Source organism: Euprymna scolopes, chromosome 18 (genome assembly GCF_053919585.1).
Source record: "Euprymna scolopes isolate OS-2025 chromosome 18, ASM5391958v1, whole genome shotgun sequence".
NCBI lineage: Eukaryota > Metazoa > Mollusca > Cephalopoda > Sepiida > Sepiolidae > Euprymna > Euprymna scolopes.
Genome location: NC_136499.1, coordinates 103,459,656 through 103,474,358, shown reverse-complemented (window position 1 = coordinate 103,474,358; position 14,703 = coordinate 103,459,656). Strand labels below are relative to the sequence as shown.

Sequence of the window (14,703 nt, the reverse complement as noted above, 5' to 3'; positions counted from 1 at the left end):
CAGATTAGAAAAAAGTAAGAACAATCTTGAAGGGGACACCCGGGTTTGAAACGGGGACCTCTCGATCTGCAGTCGAATGCTCTACCACTGAGCTACATCCCCGCATGACAATAACGCTCCTATACAAAACAAAATACGCACCATTATTCCCCCTTTGAAACAGAAACGGATTTGATAGCGGCGATTTTAAATGATCCTACTTTTTGCATTATCGCAAAGTACAGGCACAGATTAGAAAAAAGTAAGAAAAATCTTGAAAGGGACACCCGGGTTTGAACCGGGGACCTCTCGATCTGCACTCGAATGCTCTACCACTGAGCTACATCCCCGCATGACAATTACGCTCCTATAGAAAAGAAAATACGCACAATTATTCCGCCTTTGAAACAAAAACGGATTTAATAGCGGCGATTTTAAATGATCCTACTTTTTGCATTATCGCAAAGTACAGGAACAGAGTAGAAAACAGTAAGAACAATCTTGAAGGGGACACCCGGGTTTGAACCGGGGACCTCTCGATCTGCAGTCGAATGCTCTACCACTGAGCTACATCCCCGCATGACAATAACGCTCCTATACAAAAGAAAATACGCACCATTATTCCGCCTTTGAAACAAAAACGGATTTAATAGCGGCGATTTTAAATGATCCTACTTTTTGCATTATCGCAAAGTACAGGCACAGATTAGAAAAAAGTAAGAACAATCTTGAAGGGGACACCCGGGTTTGAACCGGGGACCTCTCGATCTGCAGTCGAATGCTCTACCACTGAGCTACATCCCCGCATAACAATTACGCTCCTATACAAAAGAAAATACGCACCATTATTCCGCCTTTGAAACAAAAACGGATTTAATAGCGGCGATTTTAAATGATCCTACTTTTTGCATTATCGCAAAGTACAGGCACAGATTAGAAAAAAGTAAGAACAATCTTGAAGGGGACACCCGGGTTTGAACCGGAGACCTCTCGATCTGCAGTCGAATGCTCTACCACTGAGCTACATCCCCGCATGACAATTACGCTCCTATACAAAAGAAAATACGCACAATTATTCCGCCTTTGAAACAAAAACGGATTTAATAGCGGCGATTTTAAATGATCCTACTTTTTGCATTATCGCAAAGTACAGGCACAGATTAGAAAACAGTAAGAACTATCTTGAAGGGGACACCCGGGTTTGAACCGGGGACATCTCGATCTGCTGTCGAATGCTCTACCACTGAGCTACATCCCCGCATGACAATTACGCTCCTATACAAAGGAAAATACGCACCATTATTCCGCCTTTGAAACAAAAACGGATTTAATAGCGGCGATTTTAAATGATCCTACTTTTTGCATTATCGCAAAGTACAGGCACAGATTAGAAAAAAGTAAGAACAATCTTGAAGGGGACACCCGGGTTTGAAACGGGGACCTCTCGATCTGCAGTCGAATGCTCTACCACTGAGCTACATCCCCGCATGACAATAACGCTCCTATACAAAAGAAAATACGCACCATTATTCCCCCTTTGAAACAGAAACGGATTTGATAGCGGCGATTTTAAATGATCCGACTTTTTGCATTATCGCAAAGTACAGGCACAGATTAGAAAAAAGTAAGAACAATCTTGAAGGGGACACCCGGGTTTGAACCGGGGACCTCTCGATCTGCAGTCGAATGCTCTACCACTGAGCTACATCCCCGCATGACGATTACGCTCCTATACAAAAGAAAATACGCACAATTATTCCGCCTGTGAAACAGAAACGGATTTGATAGCGGCGATTGTAAATGATCCTACTTTTTGCATTATCGCAAAATACAGGCACAGATTAGAAAAAAGTAAGAACAATCTTGAAGGGGACACCCGGGTTTGAACCGGGGACCTCTCGATCTGCAGTCGAATGCTCTACAACTGAGCTACATCCCCGCATGACAATTACGCTCCTATACAAAAGAAAATACGCACAATTATTCCGCCTTTGAAACAAAAACGGATTTAATAGCGGCGATTGTAAATGATCCTACTTTTTGCATTATCGCAAAGTACAGGCACAGAGTAGAAAACAGTAAGAACAATCTTGAAGGGGACACCCGGGTTTGAACCGGGGACCTCTCGATCTGCATTCGAATGCTCTACCACTGAGCTACATCCCCGCATGACAATTACGCTCCTATACAAAAGAAAATACGCACCATATTTCCGCCTTTGAAACAAAAACGGATTTAATAGCGGCGATTTTAAATGATCCTACTTTTTGCATTATCGCAAAGTACAGGCACAGATTAGAAAAAAGTAAGAACAATCTTGAAGGGGACACCCGGGTTTGAAGTGGGGACCTCTTGATCTGCAGTCGAATGCTCTACCACTGAGTTACATCCCCGCATGATAATTACGCTCCTATACAAAAGAAAATACGCACCATTATTCCGCCTTTGAAACAAAAACGGATTTAATAGCGGCGATTTTAAATGATCCTACTTTTTGCATTATCGCAAAGTACAGGCACAGATTAGAAAACAGTAAGAACAATCTTGAAGGGGACACCCGGGTTTGAACCGGGGACCTCTCGATCTGCAGTCGAATGCTCTACCACTGAGCTACATCCCCGCATGACAATTACGCTCCTATAAAAAGGAAAATACGCACCATTATTCCGCCTTTGAAACAAAAACGGATTTAATAGCGGCGATTTTAAATGATCCTACTTTTTGCATTATCGCAAAGTACAGGCACAGATTAGAAAAAAGTAAGAACAATCTTGAAGGGGACACCCGGGTTTGAAACGGGGACCTCTCGATCTGCAGTCGAATGCTCTACCACTGAGCTACATCCCCGTATGACAATAACGCTCCTATACAAAACAAAATACGCACCATTATTCCCCCTTTGAAACAGAAACGGATTTGATAGCGGCGATTTTAAATGATCCTACTTTTTGCATTATCGCAAAGTACAGGCACAGATTAGAAAAAAGTAAGAAAAATCTTGAAAGGGACACCCGGGTTTGAACCGGGGACCTCTCGATCTGCACTCGAATGCTCTACCACTGAGCTACATCCCCGCATGACAATTACGCTCCTATAGAAAAGAAAATACGCACAATTATTCCGCCTTTGAAACAAAAACGGATTTAATAGCGGCGATTTTAAATGATCCTACTTTTTGCATTATCGCAAAGTACAGGAACAGAGTAGAAAACAGTAAGAACAATCTTGAAGGGGACACCCGGGTTTGAACCGGGGACCTCTCGATCTGCAGTCGAATGCTCTACCACTGAGCTACATCCCCGCATGACAATAACGCTCCTATACAAAAGAAAATACGCACCATTATTCCGCCTTTGAAACAAAAACGGATTTAATAGCGGCGATTTTAAATGATCCTACTTTTTGCATTATCGCAAAGTACAGGCACAGATTAGAAAAAAGTAAGAACAATCTTGAAGGGGACACCCGGGTTTGAACCGGGGACCTCTCGATCTGCAGTCGAATGCTCTACCACTGAGCTACATCCCCGCATAACAATTACGCTCCTATACAAAAGAAAATACGCACCATTATTCCGCCTTTGAAACAAAAACGGATTTAATAGCGGCGATTTTAAATGATCCTACTTTTTGCATTATCGCAAAGTACAGGCACAGATTAGAAAAAAGTAAGAACAATCTTGAAGGGGACACCCGGGTTTGAACCGGAGACCTCTCGATCTGCAGTCGAATGCTCTACCACTGAGCTACATCCCCGCATGACAATTACGCTCCTATACAAAAGAAAATACGCACAATTATTCCGCCTTTGAAACAAAAACGGATTTAATAGCGGCGATTTTAAATGATCCTACTTTTTGCATTATCGCAAAGTACAGGCAAAGATTAGAAAACAGTAAGAACTATCTTGAAGGGGACACCCGGGTTTGAACCGGGGACATCTCGATCTGCTGTCGAATGCTCTACCACTGAGCTACATCCCCGCATGACAATTACGCTCCTATACAAAGGAAAATACGCACCATTATTCCGCCTTTGAAACAAAAACGGATTTAATAGCGGCGATTTTAAATGATCCTACTTTTTGCATTATCGCAAAGTACAGGCACAGATTAGAAAAAAGTAAGAACAATCTTGAAGGGGACACCCGGGTTTGAAACGGGGACCTCTCGATCTGCAGTCGAATGCTCTACCACTGAGCTACATCCCCGCATGACAATAACGCTCCTATACAAAAGAAAATACGCACCATTATTCCCCCTTTGAAACAGAAACGGATTTGATAGCGGCGATTTTAAATGATCCTACTTTTTGCATTATCGCAAAGTACAGGCACAGATTAGAAAAAAGTAAGAACAATCTTGAAGGGGACACCCGGGTTTGAACCGGAGATCTCTCGATCTGCAGTCGAATGCTCTACCACTGAGCTACATCCCCGAATGACAATTACGCTCCTATACAAAAGAAAATACGCACCATTATTCCGCCTTTGAAACAAAAACGGATTTAATAGCGGCGATTTTAAATGATCCTACTTTTTGCATTATCGCAAAGTACAGGCACAGATTAGAAAAAAGTAAGAACAATCTTTAAGGGGACACCCGGGTTTGAACCGGAGACCTCTCGATCTGCAGTCGAATGCTCTACCACTGAGCTACATCCCCGCATGACAATTACGCTCCTATAGAAAAGAAAATACGCACAATTATTCCGCCTTTGAAACAAAAACGGATTTAATAGCGGCGATTTTAAATGATCCTACTTTTTGCATTATCGCAAAGTACAGGCACAGAGTAGAAAACAGTAAGAACAATCTTGAAGGGGACACCCGGGTTTGAACCGGGGACCTCTCGATCTGCAGTCGAATGCTCTACCACTGAGCTACATCCCCGCATGACAATTACGCTCCTATACAAAAGAAAATACGCACCATTATTTCGCCTTTGAAACAAAAACGGATTTAATAGCGGGTATTTTAAATGATCCTACTTTTTGCATTATCGCAAAGTACAGGCACAGATTAGAAAAAAGTAAGAACAATCTTGAAGGGGACACCCGGGTTTGAACCGGGGACCTCTCGATCTGCAGTCGAATGCTCTACCACTGAGCTACATCCCCGCATGACACTTACGCTCCTATACAAAAGAAAATACGCACCATTATTCCGCCTTTGAAACAGAAACGGATTTGATAGCGGCAATTGTAAATGATCCTACTTTTTGCATTATCGCAAAATACAGGCACAGATTAGAAAAAAGTAAGAACAATCTTGAAGGGGACACCCGGGTTTGAACCGGGGACATCTCGATCTGCAGTCGAACACTCTACCACTGAGCTACATCCCCGCATGACAATTACGCTCCTATACAAAGGAAAATACTCACCATTATTCCGCCTTTGAAACAAAAACGGATTTAATAGCGGCGATTTTAAATGATCCTACTTTTTGCATTATCGCAAAGTACAGGCACAGATTAGAAAATAGTAAGAACAATCTTGAAGGGGACACCCGGGTTTGAACCGGGGACCTCTTGATCTGCAGTCGAATGCTCTACCACTGAGCTACATCCCCGCATGACAATTACGCTCCTATACAAAAGAAAATACGCACCATTATTCCGCCTTTGAAACAGAAACGGATTTGATAGCGGCGATTGTAAATGATCCTACTTTTTGCATTATCGCAAAATACAGGCACAGATTAGAAAAAAGTAAGAACAATCTGGAAGGGGACACCCGGGTTTGAACCGGGGACCTCTCGATCTGCAGTCGAATACTCTACCACTGAGCTACATCCCCGCATGACAATTACGCTCCTATACAAAGGAAAATACGCACCATTATTCCGCCTTTGAAACAAAAACGGATTTAATAGCGGCGATTTTAAATGATCCTACTTTTTGCATTATCGCAAAAATACAGGCACAGATTAGAAAAAAGTAAGAACAATCTTGAAGGGGACACCCGGGTTTGAAACGGGGACCTCTCGATCTGCAGTCGAATGCTCTACCACTGAGCTACATCCCCGCATGACAATAACGCTCCTATACAAAAGAAAATACGCACCATTATTCCCCCTTTGAAACAGAAACGGATTTGATAGCGGCGATTTTAAATGATCCTACTTTTTGCATTATCGCAAAGTACAGGCACAGATTAAAAAAAGTAAGAACAATCTTGAAGGAGACACCCGGGTTTGAACCGGGGACCACTCGATCTGCAGTCGAATGCTCTACCACTGAGCTACATCCCCGCATGACAATTACGTTCCTATACAAAAGAACATACGCACCATTATTCCGCCTTTGAAACAAAAACGGATTTAATAGCGGCGATTTTAAATGATCCTACTTTTTGCATTATCGCAAAGTACAGGCACAGATTAGAAAAAAGTAAGAACAATCTTGAAGGGGACACCCGGGTTTGACCCGGGGACCTCTCGATCTGCAGTCGAATGCTCTCCCACTGAGCTAAATCCCCGCATGACAATTACGCTCCTATAGAAAAGAAAATACGCACCATTATTCCGCCTTTGAAACAAAAACGGATTTAATAGCGGCGATTTACTATGATCCTACTTTTTGCATTATCGCAAAGTACAGGCACAGATTAGAAAAAAGTAAGAACAATCTTGAAGGGGACACCCGGGTTTGAACCGGAGACCTCTCGATCAGCAGTCGAATGCTCTACCACTGAGCAACATCCCCGCATGACAATTACGCTCCTATACAAAAGAAAATACGCACCATTATTCCTCCTTTGAAACAAAAACGGATTTAATAGCGGCGATTTTAAATGATCCTACATTTTGCATTATCGCAAAGTACAGGCACAGATTAGAAAAAAGTAAGAACAATCTTGAAGGGGACACCCGGGTTTGAACCGGGGACCTCTCGACCTGCAGTCGAATGCTCTACCACTGAGCTACATCCCCGCATGACAATTACGCTCCTATACAAAAGAAAATACGCACCATTATTCCGCCTTTGAAACAAAAACGGATTTAATAGCGGCGATTTACTATGATCCTACTTTTTGCATTATCGCAAAAATAGAGGCACAGATTAGAAAAAAGTACGAACAATCTTGAAGGGGACACCCGGGTTTGAAGTGGGGACCTCTCGATCTTCAGTCGAATGCTCTACCACTGAGCTACATCCCCGCATGACAATTACGCTCCTATACAAAAGAAAATACGCACCATTATTCCGCCTTTGAAACAAAAACGGATTTAATAGCGGCGATTTTAAATGATCCTACTTTTTGCATTATCGCAAAGTACACGCACAGATTAGAAAAAAGTAAGAACAACCTTGAAGGGGACACCTGGGTTTGAACCGGGGACCTCTCGATCTGCAGTCGAATGCTCTACCACTGAGCTACATCCCCGCATGCCAATTACGCTCCTATACAAAAGAAAATACGCACCATTATTCCGCCTTTGAAACAAAAACGGATTTAATAGCGGCGATTTTAAATGATCCTACTTTTTGCATTATCGCAAAGTACAGGCACAGATTAGAAAAAAGTAAGAACAATCTTGAAGGGGACACCCGGGTTTTAACCGGGGACCTCTCGATCTGCAGTCGAATGCTCTACCACTGAGCTACATCCCCGCATGACAATTACGCTCCTATACAAAAGAAAATACGCACCATTATTCCGCCTTTGAAACAAAAACGGATTTAATAGCGGCGATTTTAAATGATCCTACTTTTTGCATTATCGCAAAGTACAGGCACAGATTAGAAAAAAGTAAGAACAATCTTGAAGGGGACACCCGTGTTTGAACCGGAGACCTCCCGATCTGCAGTCGAATGCTCTACCACTGAGCTACATCCCCGCATGCCAATTACGCTCCTATACAAAAGAAAATACGCACCATTATTCCGCCTTTGAAACAAAAACGGATTTAATAGCGGCGATTTTAAATGATCCTACTTTTTGCATTATCGCAAAGTACAGGCACAGATTGGAAAAAAGTAAGAACAATCTTGAAGGGGACACCCGGGTTTGAAGCGGGGACCTCTCGATCTGCACTCGAATGCTCTACCACTGAGCTACATCCCCGCATGACAATTACGCTCCTATACAAAAGAAAATACGCACCATTATTCCTCCTTTGAAACAAAAACGGATTTAATAGCGGCGATTTTAAATGATCCTACTTTTTGCATTATCGCAAAGTACACGCACAGATTAGAAAAAAGTAAGAACAATCTTGAAGGGGACACCCGGGTTTGAACCGGGGACCTCTCGATCTGCAGTCGAATGCTCTACCACTACGCTATATCCCCGCATGACAATTACGCTCCTATACAAAAGAAAATACGCACAATTATTCCGCCTTTGAAAAAAAAACGGATTTAATAGCAGCGATTTTAAATGATCCTACTTTTTGCATTATCGCAAAGTACAGGCACAGATTAGAAAAAAGTCAGAACAATCTTGAAGGGGACACCCGGGTTTGAACCGGGGACCTCTCGATCTGCAGTCGAATGCTCTCCCACTGAGCTAAATCCCCGCATGACAATTACGCTCCTATACAAAAGAAAATACGCACCATTATTCCGCCTTTGAAACAAAAACGGATTTAATAGCGGCGATTTACTATGATCCTACTTTTTGCATTATCGCAAAGTACAGGCACAGATTAGAAAAAAGTAAGAACAATCTTGAAGGGGACACCCGGGTTTGAACCGGAGACCTCTCGATCAGCAGTCGAATGCTCTACCACTGAGCTACATCCCCGCATGACAGTTACGCTCATATACAAAAGAACATACGCACCATTATTCCGCCTTTGAAACAAAAACGGATTTAATAGCGGCGATTTTAAATGATCCTACTTTTTGCATTATCGCAAAGTACAGGCACAGATTAGAAAAAAGTCAGAACAATCTTGAAGGGGACACCCGGGTTTGACCCGGGGACCTCTCGATCTGCAGTCGAATGCTCTCCCACTGAGCTAAATCCCCGCTTGACAATTACGCTCCTATAGAAAAGAAAATACGCACCATTATTCCGCCTTTGAAACAAAAACGGATTTAATAGCGGCGATTTACTATGATCCTACTTTTTGCATTATCGCAAAGTACAGGCACAGATTAGAAAAAAGTAAGAACAATCTTGAAGGGGACACCCGGGTTTGAACCGGAGACCTCTCGATCAGCAGTCGAATGCTCTACCACTGGGCTACATCCCCGCATGACAATTACGCTCCTATACAAAAGAAAATACGCACCATTATTCCTCCTTTGAAACAAAAACGGATTTAATAGCGGCGATTTTAAATGATCCTACATTTTGCATTATCGCAAAGTACAGGCACAGATTAGAAAAAAGTAAGAACAATCTTGAAGGGGACACCCGGGTTTGAACCGGGGACCTCTCGACCTGCAGTCGAATGCTCTACCACTGAGCTACATCCCCGCATGACAATTACGCTCCTATACAAAAGAAAATACGCACCATTATTCCGCCTTTGAAACAAAAACGGATTTAATAGCGGCGATTTACTATGATCCTACTTTTTGCATTATCGCAAAGTACACGCACAGATTAGAAAAAAGTACGAACAATCTTGAAGGGGACACCCGGGTTTGAAGTGGGGACCTCTCGATCTGCAGTCGAATGCTCTACCACTGAGCTACACCCCCGCATGACAATTACGCTCCTATACAAAAGAAAATACGCACAATTATTCCGCCTTTGAAACAAAAACGGATTTAATAGCGGCGATTTTAAATGATCCTACTTTTTGCATTATCGCAAAGTACACGCACAGATTAGAAAAAAGTAAGAACAACCTTGAAGGGGACACCCGGGTTTGAACCGGGGACCTCTCGATCTGCAGTCGAATGCTCTCCCACTGAGCTAAATCCCCGCATGACAATTACGCTCCTATACAAAAGAAAATACGCACCATTATTCCGCCTTTGAAACAAAAACGGATTTAATAGCGGCGATTTTAAATGATCCTACTTTTTGCATTATTGCAAGGTAGAGGCACAGATTAGAAAAAGTAAGAACAATCTTGAAGGGGACCCCCGGGTTTGAACCGGGGACCTCTCGATCTGCAGTCGAATGCTCTGCCACTGAGCTACATCCCCGCATGACAATAACGCTCCTATACAAAAGAAAATACGCACCATTGTTCCGCCTTTGAAACAGAAACGGATTTGATAGCGGCGATTTTAAATGATCCTACTTTTTGCATTATCGCAAAGTACAGGCACAGATTAGAAAAAAGTAAGAACAATCTTGAACGGGACACCCGGGTTTGAACCGGGGACCTCTCGATCTGCAGTCGAATGCTCTACCACTGAGCTACATCCCCGCATGACACTTACGCTCCTATACAAAAGAAAATACGCACCATTATTCCGCCTTTGAAACAGAAACGGATTTGATAGCGGCGATTGTAAATGATCCTACTTTTTGCATTATCGCAAAGTACAGGCACAGATTAGAAAAAAGTAAGAACAATCTTGAAGGGGACACCCGTGTTTGAACCGGAGACCTCCCGATCTGCAGTCGAATGCTCTACCACTGAGCTACATCCCCGCATGCCAATTACGCTCCTATACAAAAGAAAATACGCACCATTATTCCGCCTTTGAAACAAAAACGGATTTAATAGCGGCGATTTTAAATGATCCTACTTTTTGCATTATCGCAAAGTACAGGCACAGATTGGAAAAATGTAAGAACAATCTTGAAGGGGACACCCGGGTTTGAAGCGGGGACCTCTCGATCTGCAGTCGAATGCTCTACCACTGAGCTACATCCCCGCATGACAATTACGCTCCTATACAAAAGAAAATACGCACCATTATTCCTCCTTTGAAACAAAAACGGATTTAATAGCGGCGATTTTAAATGATCCTACTTTTTGCATTATCGCAAAGTACACGCACAGATTAGAAAAAAGTAAGAACAATCTTGAAGGGGACACCCGGGTTTGAACCGGGGACCTCTCGATCTGCAGTCGAATGCTCTACCACTACGCTACATCCCCGCATGACAATTACGCTCCTATACAAAAGAAAATACGCACCATTATTCCGCCTTTGAAACAAAAACGGATTTAATAGCGGCGATTTACTATGATCCTACTTTTTGCATTATCGCAAAGTACACGCACAGATTAGAAAAAAGTACGAACAATCTTGAAGGGGACACCCGGGTTTGAAGTGGGGACCTCTCGATCTGCAGTCGAATGCTCTACCACTGAGCTACATCCCCGCATGACAATTACGCTCCTATACAAAAGAAAATACGCACAATTATTCCGCCTTTGAAACAAAAACGGATTTAATAGCGGCGATTTTAAATGATCCTACTTTTTGCATTATCGCAAAGTACACGCACAGATTAGAAAAAAGTAAGAACAACCTTGAAGGGGACACCCGCGTTTGAACCGGGGACCTCTCGATCTGCAGTCGAATGCTCTCCCACTGAGCTAAATCCCCGCATGACAATTACGCTCCTATACAAAAGAAAATACGCACCATTATTCCGCCTTTGAAACAAAAACGGATTTAATAGCGGCGATTTACTATGATCCTACTTTTTGCATTATCGCAAAGTACAGGCACAGATTAGAAAAAAGTAAGAACAATCTTGAAGGGGACACCCGGGTTTGAACCGGAGACCTCTCGATCAGCAGTCGAATGCTCTACCACTGAGCTACATCCCCGCATGACAATTACGCTCCTATACAAAAGAAAATACGCACCATTATTCCTCCTTTGAAACAAAAACGGATTTAATAGCGGCGATTTTAAATGATCCTACATTTTGCATTATCGCAAAGTACAGGCACAGATTAGAAAAAAGTAAGAACAATCTTGAAGGGGACACCCGGGTTTGAACCGGGGACCTCTCGACCTGCAGTCGAATGCTCTACCACTGAGCTACATCCCCGCATGACAATTACGCTCCTATACAAAAGAAAATACGCACAATTATTCCGCCTTTGAAACAAAAACGGATTTAATAGCAGCGATTTTAAATGATCCTACTTTTTGCATTATCGCAAAGTACAGGCACAGATTAGAAAAAAGTAAGAACAATCTTGAAGGGGACACCCGGGTTTGAACCGGGGACCTCTCGATCTGCAGTCGAATGCTCTACCACTACGCTACATCCCCGCATGACAATTACGCTCCTATACAAAAGAAAATACGCACAATTATTCCGCCTTTGAAACAAAAACGGATTTAATAGCGGCGATTTTAAATGATCCTACTTTTTGCATTATTGCAAGGTACAGGCACAGATTAGAAAAAGTAAGAACAATCTTGAAGGGGACCCCCGGGTTTGAACCGGGGACCTCTCGATCTGCAGTCGAATGCTCTGCCACTGAGCTACATCCCCGCATGACAATAACGCTCCTATACAAAAGAAAATACGCACCATTGTTCCGCCTTTGAAACAGAAACGGATTTGATAGCGGCGATTTTAAATGATCCTACTTTTTGCATTATCGCAAAGTACAGGCACAGATTAGAAAAAAGTAAGAACAATCTTGAACGGGACACCCGGGTTTGAACCGGGGACCTCTCGATCTGCAGTCGAATGCTCTACCACTGAGCTACATCCCCGCATGACACTTACGCTCCTATACAAAAGAAAATACGCACCATTATTCCGCCTTTGAAACAGAAACGGATTTGATAGCGGCGATTGTAAATGATCCTACTTTTTGCATTATCGCAAAGTACAGGCACAGATTAGAAAAAAGTAAGAACAATCTTGAAGAGGACACCCGTGTTTGAACCGGAGACCTCCCGATCTGCAGTCGAATGCTCTACCACTGAGCTACATCCCCGCATGCCAATTACGCTCCTATACAAAAGAAAATACGCACCATTATTCCGCCTTTGAAACAAAAACGGATTTAATAGCGGCGATTTTAAATGATCCTACTTTTTGCATTATCGCAAAGTACAGGCACAGATTGGAAAAAAGTAAGAACAATCTTGAAGGGGACACCCGGGTTTGAAGCGGGGACCTCTCGATCTGCAGTCGAATGCTCTACCACTGAGCTACATCCCCGCATGACAATTACGCTCCTATACAAAAGAAAATACGCACCATTATTCCTCCTTTGAAACAAAAACGGATTTAATAGCGGCGATTTTAAATGATCCTACTTTTTGCATTATCGCAAAGTACACGCACAGATTAGAAAAAAGTAAGAACAATCTTGAAGGGGACACCCGGGTTTGAACCGGGGACCTCTCGATCTGCAGTCGAATGCTCTACCACTACGCTATATCCCCGCATGACAATTACGCTCCTATACAAAAGAAAATACGCACAATTATTCCGCCTTTGAAACAAAAACGGATTTAATAGCAGCGATTTTAAATGATCCTACTTTTTGCATTATCGCAAAGTACAGGCACAGATTAGAAAAAAGTAAGAACAATCTTGAAGGGGACACCCGGGTTTGAACCGGGGACCTCTCGATCTTCAGTCGAATGCTCTACCACTACGCTACATCCCCGCATGACAATTACGCTCCTATACAAAAGAAAATACGCACAATTATTCCGCCTTTGAAACAAAAACGGATTTAATAGCGGCGATTTTAAATGATCCTACTTTTTGCATTATTGCAAGGTACAGGCACAGATTAGAAAAAGTAAGAACAATCTTGAAGGGGACCCCCGGGTTTGAACCGGGGACCTCTCGATCTGCAGTCGAATGCTCTGCCACTGAGCTACATCCCCGCATGACAATAACGCTCCTATACAAAAGAAAATACGCACCATTGTTCCGCCTTTGAAACAGAAACGGATTTGATAGCGGCGATTTTAAATGATCCTACTTTTTGCATTATCGCAAAGTACAGGCACAGATTAGAAAAAAGTAAGAACAATCTTGAACGGGACACCCGGGTTTGAACCGGGGACCTCTCGATCTGCAGTCGAATGCTCTACCACTGAGCTACATCCCCGCATGACACTTACGCTCCTATACAAAAGAAAATACGCACCATTATTCCGCCTTTGAAACAGAAACGGATTTGATAGCGGCGATTGTAAATGATCCTACTTTTTGCATTATCGCAAAATACAGGCACAGATTAGAAAAAAGTAAGAACAATCTTGAAGGGGACACCCGGGTTTGAACCGGGGACCTCTCGATCTGCAGTCGAATACTCTACCACTGAGCTACATCCCCGCATGACAATTACGCTCCTATACAAAGGAAAATACGCACCATTATTCCGCCTTTGAAACAAAAACGGATTTAATAGCGGCGATTTAAAATGATCCTACTTTTTGCATTATCGCAAAGTACAGGCACAGATCAGAAAAAAAGTAAGACCAATCTTGAAGGGGACACCCGGGTTTTAACCGGGGACCTCTCGATCTGCAGTCGAATGCTCTACCACTGAGCTACATCCCCGCATGACAATTACGCTCCTATACAAAAGAAAATACGCACCATTATTCCGCCTTTGAAACAGAAACGGATTTGATAGCGGCGATTGTAAATGATCCTACTTTTTGCATTATCGCAAAATACAGGCACAGATTAGAAAAAAGTAAGAACAATCTTGAAGGGGACACCCGGGTTTGAACCGGGGACCTCTCGATCTGCAGTCGAATACTCTACCACTGAGCTACATCCCCGCATGACAATTACGCTCCTATACAAAGGAAAATACGCACCATTATTCCGCCTTTGAAACAAAAACGGATTTAAT

The 14,703-nt window shown here is 42.8% G+C and overlaps 64 non-coding genes across 64 annotated transcripts; all 64 read right to left on the bottom strand.

Annotated features, from left to right (window-relative positions):
* Positions 1–30: 30 nt before the first annotated feature.
* On the bottom strand, positions 31–102 carry Trnac-gca (transfer RNA cysteine (anticodon GCA)). The gene has a single exon. It is a non-coding gene; the product is annotated as a tRNA-Cys (tRNA).
* A 155-nt stretch (positions 103–257) lies between these two features.
* Positions 258–329, bottom strand: Trnac-gca (transfer RNA cysteine (anticodon GCA)). The gene has a single exon. It is a non-coding gene; the product is annotated as a tRNA-Cys (tRNA).
* A 155-nt stretch (positions 330–484) lies between these two features.
* Positions 485–556, bottom strand: Trnac-gca (transfer RNA cysteine (anticodon GCA)). Its single transcript has one exon. It is a non-coding gene; the product is annotated as a tRNA-Cys (tRNA).
* A 155-nt stretch (positions 557–711) lies between these two features.
* Trnac-gca (transfer RNA cysteine (anticodon GCA)) lies at positions 712–783 on the bottom strand. Its single transcript has one exon. It is a non-coding gene; the product is annotated as a tRNA-Cys (tRNA).
* A 155-nt stretch (positions 784–938) lies between these two features.
* On the bottom strand, positions 939–1,010 carry Trnac-gca (transfer RNA cysteine (anticodon GCA)). The gene has a single exon. It is a non-coding gene; the product is annotated as a tRNA-Cys (tRNA).
* A 155-nt stretch (positions 1,011–1,165) lies between these two features.
* Trnac-gca (transfer RNA cysteine (anticodon GCA)) lies at positions 1,166–1,237 on the bottom strand. The gene has a single exon. It is a non-coding gene; the product is annotated as a tRNA-Cys (tRNA).
* Positions 1,238–1,392: 155 nt separating this feature from the next.
* On the bottom strand, positions 1,393–1,464 carry Trnac-gca (transfer RNA cysteine (anticodon GCA)). Its single transcript has one exon. It is a non-coding gene; the product is annotated as a tRNA-Cys (tRNA).
* Positions 1,465–1,619: 155 nt separating this feature from the next.
* Trnac-gca (transfer RNA cysteine (anticodon GCA)) lies at positions 1,620–1,691 on the bottom strand. Its single transcript has one exon. It is a non-coding gene; the product is annotated as a tRNA-Cys (tRNA).
* A 155-nt stretch (positions 1,692–1,846) lies between these two features.
* Positions 1,847–1,918, bottom strand: Trnac-gca (transfer RNA cysteine (anticodon GCA)). The gene has a single exon. It is a non-coding gene; the product is annotated as a tRNA-Cys (tRNA).
* A 155-nt stretch (positions 1,919–2,073) lies between these two features.
* Trnac-gca (transfer RNA cysteine (anticodon GCA)) lies at positions 2,074–2,145 on the bottom strand. The gene has a single exon. It is a non-coding gene; the product is annotated as a tRNA-Cys (tRNA).
* Positions 2,146–2,527: 382 nt separating this feature from the next.
* Positions 2,528–2,599, bottom strand: Trnac-gca (transfer RNA cysteine (anticodon GCA)). The gene has a single exon. It is a non-coding gene; the product is annotated as a tRNA-Cys (tRNA).
* Positions 2,600–2,754: 155 nt separating this feature from the next.
* Positions 2,755–2,826, bottom strand: Trnac-gca (transfer RNA cysteine (anticodon GCA)). Its single transcript has one exon. It is a non-coding gene; the product is annotated as a tRNA-Cys (tRNA).
* A 155-nt stretch (positions 2,827–2,981) lies between these two features.
* Trnac-gca (transfer RNA cysteine (anticodon GCA)) lies at positions 2,982–3,053 on the bottom strand. The gene has a single exon. It is a non-coding gene; the product is annotated as a tRNA-Cys (tRNA).
* A 155-nt stretch (positions 3,054–3,208) lies between these two features.
* Positions 3,209–3,280, bottom strand: Trnac-gca (transfer RNA cysteine (anticodon GCA)). The gene has a single exon. It is a non-coding gene; the product is annotated as a tRNA-Cys (tRNA).
* Positions 3,281–3,435: 155 nt separating this feature from the next.
* On the bottom strand, positions 3,436–3,507 carry Trnac-gca (transfer RNA cysteine (anticodon GCA)). The gene has a single exon. It is a non-coding gene; the product is annotated as a tRNA-Cys (tRNA).
* Positions 3,508–3,662: 155 nt separating this feature from the next.
* Positions 3,663–3,734, bottom strand: Trnac-gca (transfer RNA cysteine (anticodon GCA)). The gene has a single exon. It is a non-coding gene; the product is annotated as a tRNA-Cys (tRNA).
* Positions 3,735–3,889: 155 nt separating this feature from the next.
* Trnac-gca (transfer RNA cysteine (anticodon GCA)) lies at positions 3,890–3,961 on the bottom strand. Its single transcript has one exon. It is a non-coding gene; the product is annotated as a tRNA-Cys (tRNA).
* Positions 3,962–4,116: 155 nt separating this feature from the next.
* On the bottom strand, positions 4,117–4,188 carry Trnac-gca (transfer RNA cysteine (anticodon GCA)). Its single transcript has one exon. It is a non-coding gene; the product is annotated as a tRNA-Cys (tRNA).
* A 155-nt stretch (positions 4,189–4,343) lies between these two features.
* Trnac-gca (transfer RNA cysteine (anticodon GCA)) lies at positions 4,344–4,415 on the bottom strand. The gene has a single exon. It is a non-coding gene; the product is annotated as a tRNA-Cys (tRNA).
* A 155-nt stretch (positions 4,416–4,570) lies between these two features.
* Positions 4,571–4,642, bottom strand: Trnac-gca (transfer RNA cysteine (anticodon GCA)). Its single transcript has one exon. It is a non-coding gene; the product is annotated as a tRNA-Cys (tRNA).
* Positions 4,643–4,797: 155 nt separating this feature from the next.
* On the bottom strand, positions 4,798–4,869 carry Trnac-gca (transfer RNA cysteine (anticodon GCA)). The gene has a single exon. It is a non-coding gene; the product is annotated as a tRNA-Cys (tRNA).
* A 155-nt stretch (positions 4,870–5,024) lies between these two features.
* Positions 5,025–5,096, bottom strand: Trnac-gca (transfer RNA cysteine (anticodon GCA)). Its single transcript has one exon. It is a non-coding gene; the product is annotated as a tRNA-Cys (tRNA).
* A 155-nt stretch (positions 5,097–5,251) lies between these two features.
* On the bottom strand, positions 5,252–5,323 carry Trnac-gca (transfer RNA cysteine (anticodon GCA)). Its single transcript has one exon. It is a non-coding gene; the product is annotated as a tRNA-Cys (tRNA).
* Positions 5,324–5,478: 155 nt separating this feature from the next.
* Positions 5,479–5,550, bottom strand: Trnac-gca (transfer RNA cysteine (anticodon GCA)). Its single transcript has one exon. It is a non-coding gene; the product is annotated as a tRNA-Cys (tRNA).
* Positions 5,551–5,705: 155 nt separating this feature from the next.
* Trnac-gca (transfer RNA cysteine (anticodon GCA)) lies at positions 5,706–5,777 on the bottom strand. The gene has a single exon. It is a non-coding gene; the product is annotated as a tRNA-Cys (tRNA).
* A 156-nt stretch (positions 5,778–5,933) lies between these two features.
* Positions 5,934–6,005, bottom strand: Trnac-gca (transfer RNA cysteine (anticodon GCA)). The gene has a single exon. It is a non-coding gene; the product is annotated as a tRNA-Cys (tRNA).
* Positions 6,006–6,159: 154 nt separating this feature from the next.
* Positions 6,160–6,231, bottom strand: Trnac-gca (transfer RNA cysteine (anticodon GCA)). Its single transcript has one exon. It is a non-coding gene; the product is annotated as a tRNA-Cys (tRNA).
* Positions 6,232–6,386: 155 nt separating this feature from the next.
* Trnac-gca (transfer RNA cysteine (anticodon GCA)) lies at positions 6,387–6,458 on the bottom strand. The gene has a single exon. It is a non-coding gene; the product is annotated as a tRNA-Cys (tRNA).
* A 155-nt stretch (positions 6,459–6,613) lies between these two features.
* On the bottom strand, positions 6,614–6,685 carry Trnas-gcu (transfer RNA serine (anticodon GCU)). Its single transcript has one exon. It is a non-coding gene; the product is annotated as a tRNA-Ser (tRNA).
* A 155-nt stretch (positions 6,686–6,840) lies between these two features.
* Trnac-gca (transfer RNA cysteine (anticodon GCA)) lies at positions 6,841–6,912 on the bottom strand. Its single transcript has one exon. It is a non-coding gene; the product is annotated as a tRNA-Cys (tRNA).
* Positions 6,913–7,068: 156 nt separating this feature from the next.
* Trnaf-gaa (transfer RNA phenylalanine (anticodon GAA)) lies at positions 7,069–7,140 on the bottom strand. Its single transcript has one exon. It is a non-coding gene; the product is annotated as a tRNA-Phe (tRNA).
* Positions 7,141–7,295: 155 nt separating this feature from the next.
* Trnac-gca (transfer RNA cysteine (anticodon GCA)) lies at positions 7,296–7,367 on the bottom strand. Its single transcript has one exon. It is a non-coding gene; the product is annotated as a tRNA-Cys (tRNA).
* A 155-nt stretch (positions 7,368–7,522) lies between these two features.
* On the bottom strand, positions 7,523–7,594 carry Trnac-gca (transfer RNA cysteine (anticodon GCA)). Its single transcript has one exon. It is a non-coding gene; the product is annotated as a tRNA-Cys (tRNA).
* Positions 7,595–7,749: 155 nt separating this feature from the next.
* Trnac-gca (transfer RNA cysteine (anticodon GCA)) lies at positions 7,750–7,821 on the bottom strand. The gene has a single exon. It is a non-coding gene; the product is annotated as a tRNA-Cys (tRNA).
* A 155-nt stretch (positions 7,822–7,976) lies between these two features.
* Positions 7,977–8,048, bottom strand: Trnac-gca (transfer RNA cysteine (anticodon GCA)). The gene has a single exon. It is a non-coding gene; the product is annotated as a tRNA-Cys (tRNA).
* A 155-nt stretch (positions 8,049–8,203) lies between these two features.
* Positions 8,204–8,275, bottom strand: Trnac-gca (transfer RNA cysteine (anticodon GCA)). The gene has a single exon. It is a non-coding gene; the product is annotated as a tRNA-Cys (tRNA).
* A 155-nt stretch (positions 8,276–8,430) lies between these two features.
* Positions 8,431–8,502, bottom strand: Trnac-gca (transfer RNA cysteine (anticodon GCA)). The gene has a single exon. It is a non-coding gene; the product is annotated as a tRNA-Cys (tRNA).
* Positions 8,503–8,657: 155 nt separating this feature from the next.
* Positions 8,658–8,729, bottom strand: Trnas-gcu (transfer RNA serine (anticodon GCU)). Its single transcript has one exon. It is a non-coding gene; the product is annotated as a tRNA-Ser (tRNA).
* A 155-nt stretch (positions 8,730–8,884) lies between these two features.
* Positions 8,885–8,956, bottom strand: Trnac-gca (transfer RNA cysteine (anticodon GCA)). Its single transcript has one exon. It is a non-coding gene; the product is annotated as a tRNA-Cys (tRNA).
* Positions 8,957–9,111: 155 nt separating this feature from the next.
* On the bottom strand, positions 9,112–9,183 carry Trnas-gcu (transfer RNA serine (anticodon GCU)). The gene has a single exon. It is a non-coding gene; the product is annotated as a tRNA-Ser (tRNA).
* A 155-nt stretch (positions 9,184–9,338) lies between these two features.
* On the bottom strand, positions 9,339–9,410 carry Trnac-gca (transfer RNA cysteine (anticodon GCA)). The gene has a single exon. It is a non-coding gene; the product is annotated as a tRNA-Cys (tRNA).
* Positions 9,411–9,565: 155 nt separating this feature from the next.
* Positions 9,566–9,637, bottom strand: Trnac-gca (transfer RNA cysteine (anticodon GCA)). Its single transcript has one exon. It is a non-coding gene; the product is annotated as a tRNA-Cys (tRNA).
* Positions 9,638–9,792: 155 nt separating this feature from the next.
* On the bottom strand, positions 9,793–9,864 carry Trnac-gca (transfer RNA cysteine (anticodon GCA)). Its single transcript has one exon. It is a non-coding gene; the product is annotated as a tRNA-Cys (tRNA).
* A 154-nt stretch (positions 9,865–10,018) lies between these two features.
* Positions 10,019–10,090, bottom strand: Trnac-gca (transfer RNA cysteine (anticodon GCA)). Its single transcript has one exon. It is a non-coding gene; the product is annotated as a tRNA-Cys (tRNA).
* Positions 10,091–10,242: 152 nt separating this feature from the next.
* Positions 10,243–10,317, bottom strand: Trnac-gca (transfer RNA cysteine (anticodon GCA)). Its single transcript has one exon. It is a non-coding gene; the product is annotated as a tRNA-Cys (tRNA).
* Positions 10,318–10,472: 155 nt separating this feature from the next.
* Positions 10,473–10,544, bottom strand: Trnac-gca (transfer RNA cysteine (anticodon GCA)). Its single transcript has one exon. It is a non-coding gene; the product is annotated as a tRNA-Cys (tRNA).
* A 155-nt stretch (positions 10,545–10,699) lies between these two features.
* Trnac-gca (transfer RNA cysteine (anticodon GCA)) lies at positions 10,700–10,771 on the bottom strand. The gene has a single exon. It is a non-coding gene; the product is annotated as a tRNA-Cys (tRNA).
* A 155-nt stretch (positions 10,772–10,926) lies between these two features.
* Positions 10,927–10,998, bottom strand: Trnac-gca (transfer RNA cysteine (anticodon GCA)). The gene has a single exon. It is a non-coding gene; the product is annotated as a tRNA-Cys (tRNA).
* A 155-nt stretch (positions 10,999–11,153) lies between these two features.
* Positions 11,154–11,225, bottom strand: Trnac-gca (transfer RNA cysteine (anticodon GCA)). Its single transcript has one exon. It is a non-coding gene; the product is annotated as a tRNA-Cys (tRNA).
* A 155-nt stretch (positions 11,226–11,380) lies between these two features.
* Trnac-gca (transfer RNA cysteine (anticodon GCA)) lies at positions 11,381–11,452 on the bottom strand. Its single transcript has one exon. It is a non-coding gene; the product is annotated as a tRNA-Cys (tRNA).
* Positions 11,453–11,607: 155 nt separating this feature from the next.
* Positions 11,608–11,679, bottom strand: Trnas-gcu (transfer RNA serine (anticodon GCU)). The gene has a single exon. It is a non-coding gene; the product is annotated as a tRNA-Ser (tRNA).
* A 155-nt stretch (positions 11,680–11,834) lies between these two features.
* On the bottom strand, positions 11,835–11,906 carry Trnac-gca (transfer RNA cysteine (anticodon GCA)). Its single transcript has one exon. It is a non-coding gene; the product is annotated as a tRNA-Cys (tRNA).
* A 155-nt stretch (positions 11,907–12,061) lies between these two features.
* Positions 12,062–12,133, bottom strand: Trnac-gca (transfer RNA cysteine (anticodon GCA)). Its single transcript has one exon. It is a non-coding gene; the product is annotated as a tRNA-Cys (tRNA).
* A 154-nt stretch (positions 12,134–12,287) lies between these two features.
* Trnac-gca (transfer RNA cysteine (anticodon GCA)) lies at positions 12,288–12,359 on the bottom strand. Its single transcript has one exon. It is a non-coding gene; the product is annotated as a tRNA-Cys (tRNA).
* A 152-nt stretch (positions 12,360–12,511) lies between these two features.
* Positions 12,512–12,586, bottom strand: Trnac-gca (transfer RNA cysteine (anticodon GCA)). Its single transcript has one exon. It is a non-coding gene; the product is annotated as a tRNA-Cys (tRNA).
* A 155-nt stretch (positions 12,587–12,741) lies between these two features.
* Trnac-gca (transfer RNA cysteine (anticodon GCA)) lies at positions 12,742–12,813 on the bottom strand. The gene has a single exon. It is a non-coding gene; the product is annotated as a tRNA-Cys (tRNA).
* Positions 12,814–12,968: 155 nt separating this feature from the next.
* Trnac-gca (transfer RNA cysteine (anticodon GCA)) lies at positions 12,969–13,040 on the bottom strand. The gene has a single exon. It is a non-coding gene; the product is annotated as a tRNA-Cys (tRNA).
* Positions 13,041–13,195: 155 nt separating this feature from the next.
* Trnac-gca (transfer RNA cysteine (anticodon GCA)) lies at positions 13,196–13,267 on the bottom strand. The gene has a single exon. It is a non-coding gene; the product is annotated as a tRNA-Cys (tRNA).
* Positions 13,268–13,422: 155 nt separating this feature from the next.
* On the bottom strand, positions 13,423–13,494 carry Trnaf-gaa (transfer RNA phenylalanine (anticodon GAA)). The gene has a single exon. It is a non-coding gene; the product is annotated as a tRNA-Phe (tRNA).
* Positions 13,495–13,648: 154 nt separating this feature from the next.
* Trnac-gca (transfer RNA cysteine (anticodon GCA)) lies at positions 13,649–13,720 on the bottom strand. Its single transcript has one exon. It is a non-coding gene; the product is annotated as a tRNA-Cys (tRNA).
* A 152-nt stretch (positions 13,721–13,872) lies between these two features.
* Positions 13,873–13,947, bottom strand: Trnac-gca (transfer RNA cysteine (anticodon GCA)). The gene has a single exon. It is a non-coding gene; the product is annotated as a tRNA-Cys (tRNA).
* A 155-nt stretch (positions 13,948–14,102) lies between these two features.
* Positions 14,103–14,174, bottom strand: Trnac-gca (transfer RNA cysteine (anticodon GCA)). The gene has a single exon. It is a non-coding gene; the product is annotated as a tRNA-Cys (tRNA).
* Positions 14,175–14,330: 156 nt separating this feature from the next.
* On the bottom strand, positions 14,331–14,402 carry Trnac-gca (transfer RNA cysteine (anticodon GCA)). The gene has a single exon. It is a non-coding gene; the product is annotated as a tRNA-Cys (tRNA).
* A 155-nt stretch (positions 14,403–14,557) lies between these two features.
* On the bottom strand, positions 14,558–14,629 carry Trnac-gca (transfer RNA cysteine (anticodon GCA)). The gene has a single exon. It is a non-coding gene; the product is annotated as a tRNA-Cys (tRNA).
* Between the last annotated feature and the right edge of the window lie 74 nt (positions 14,630–14,703).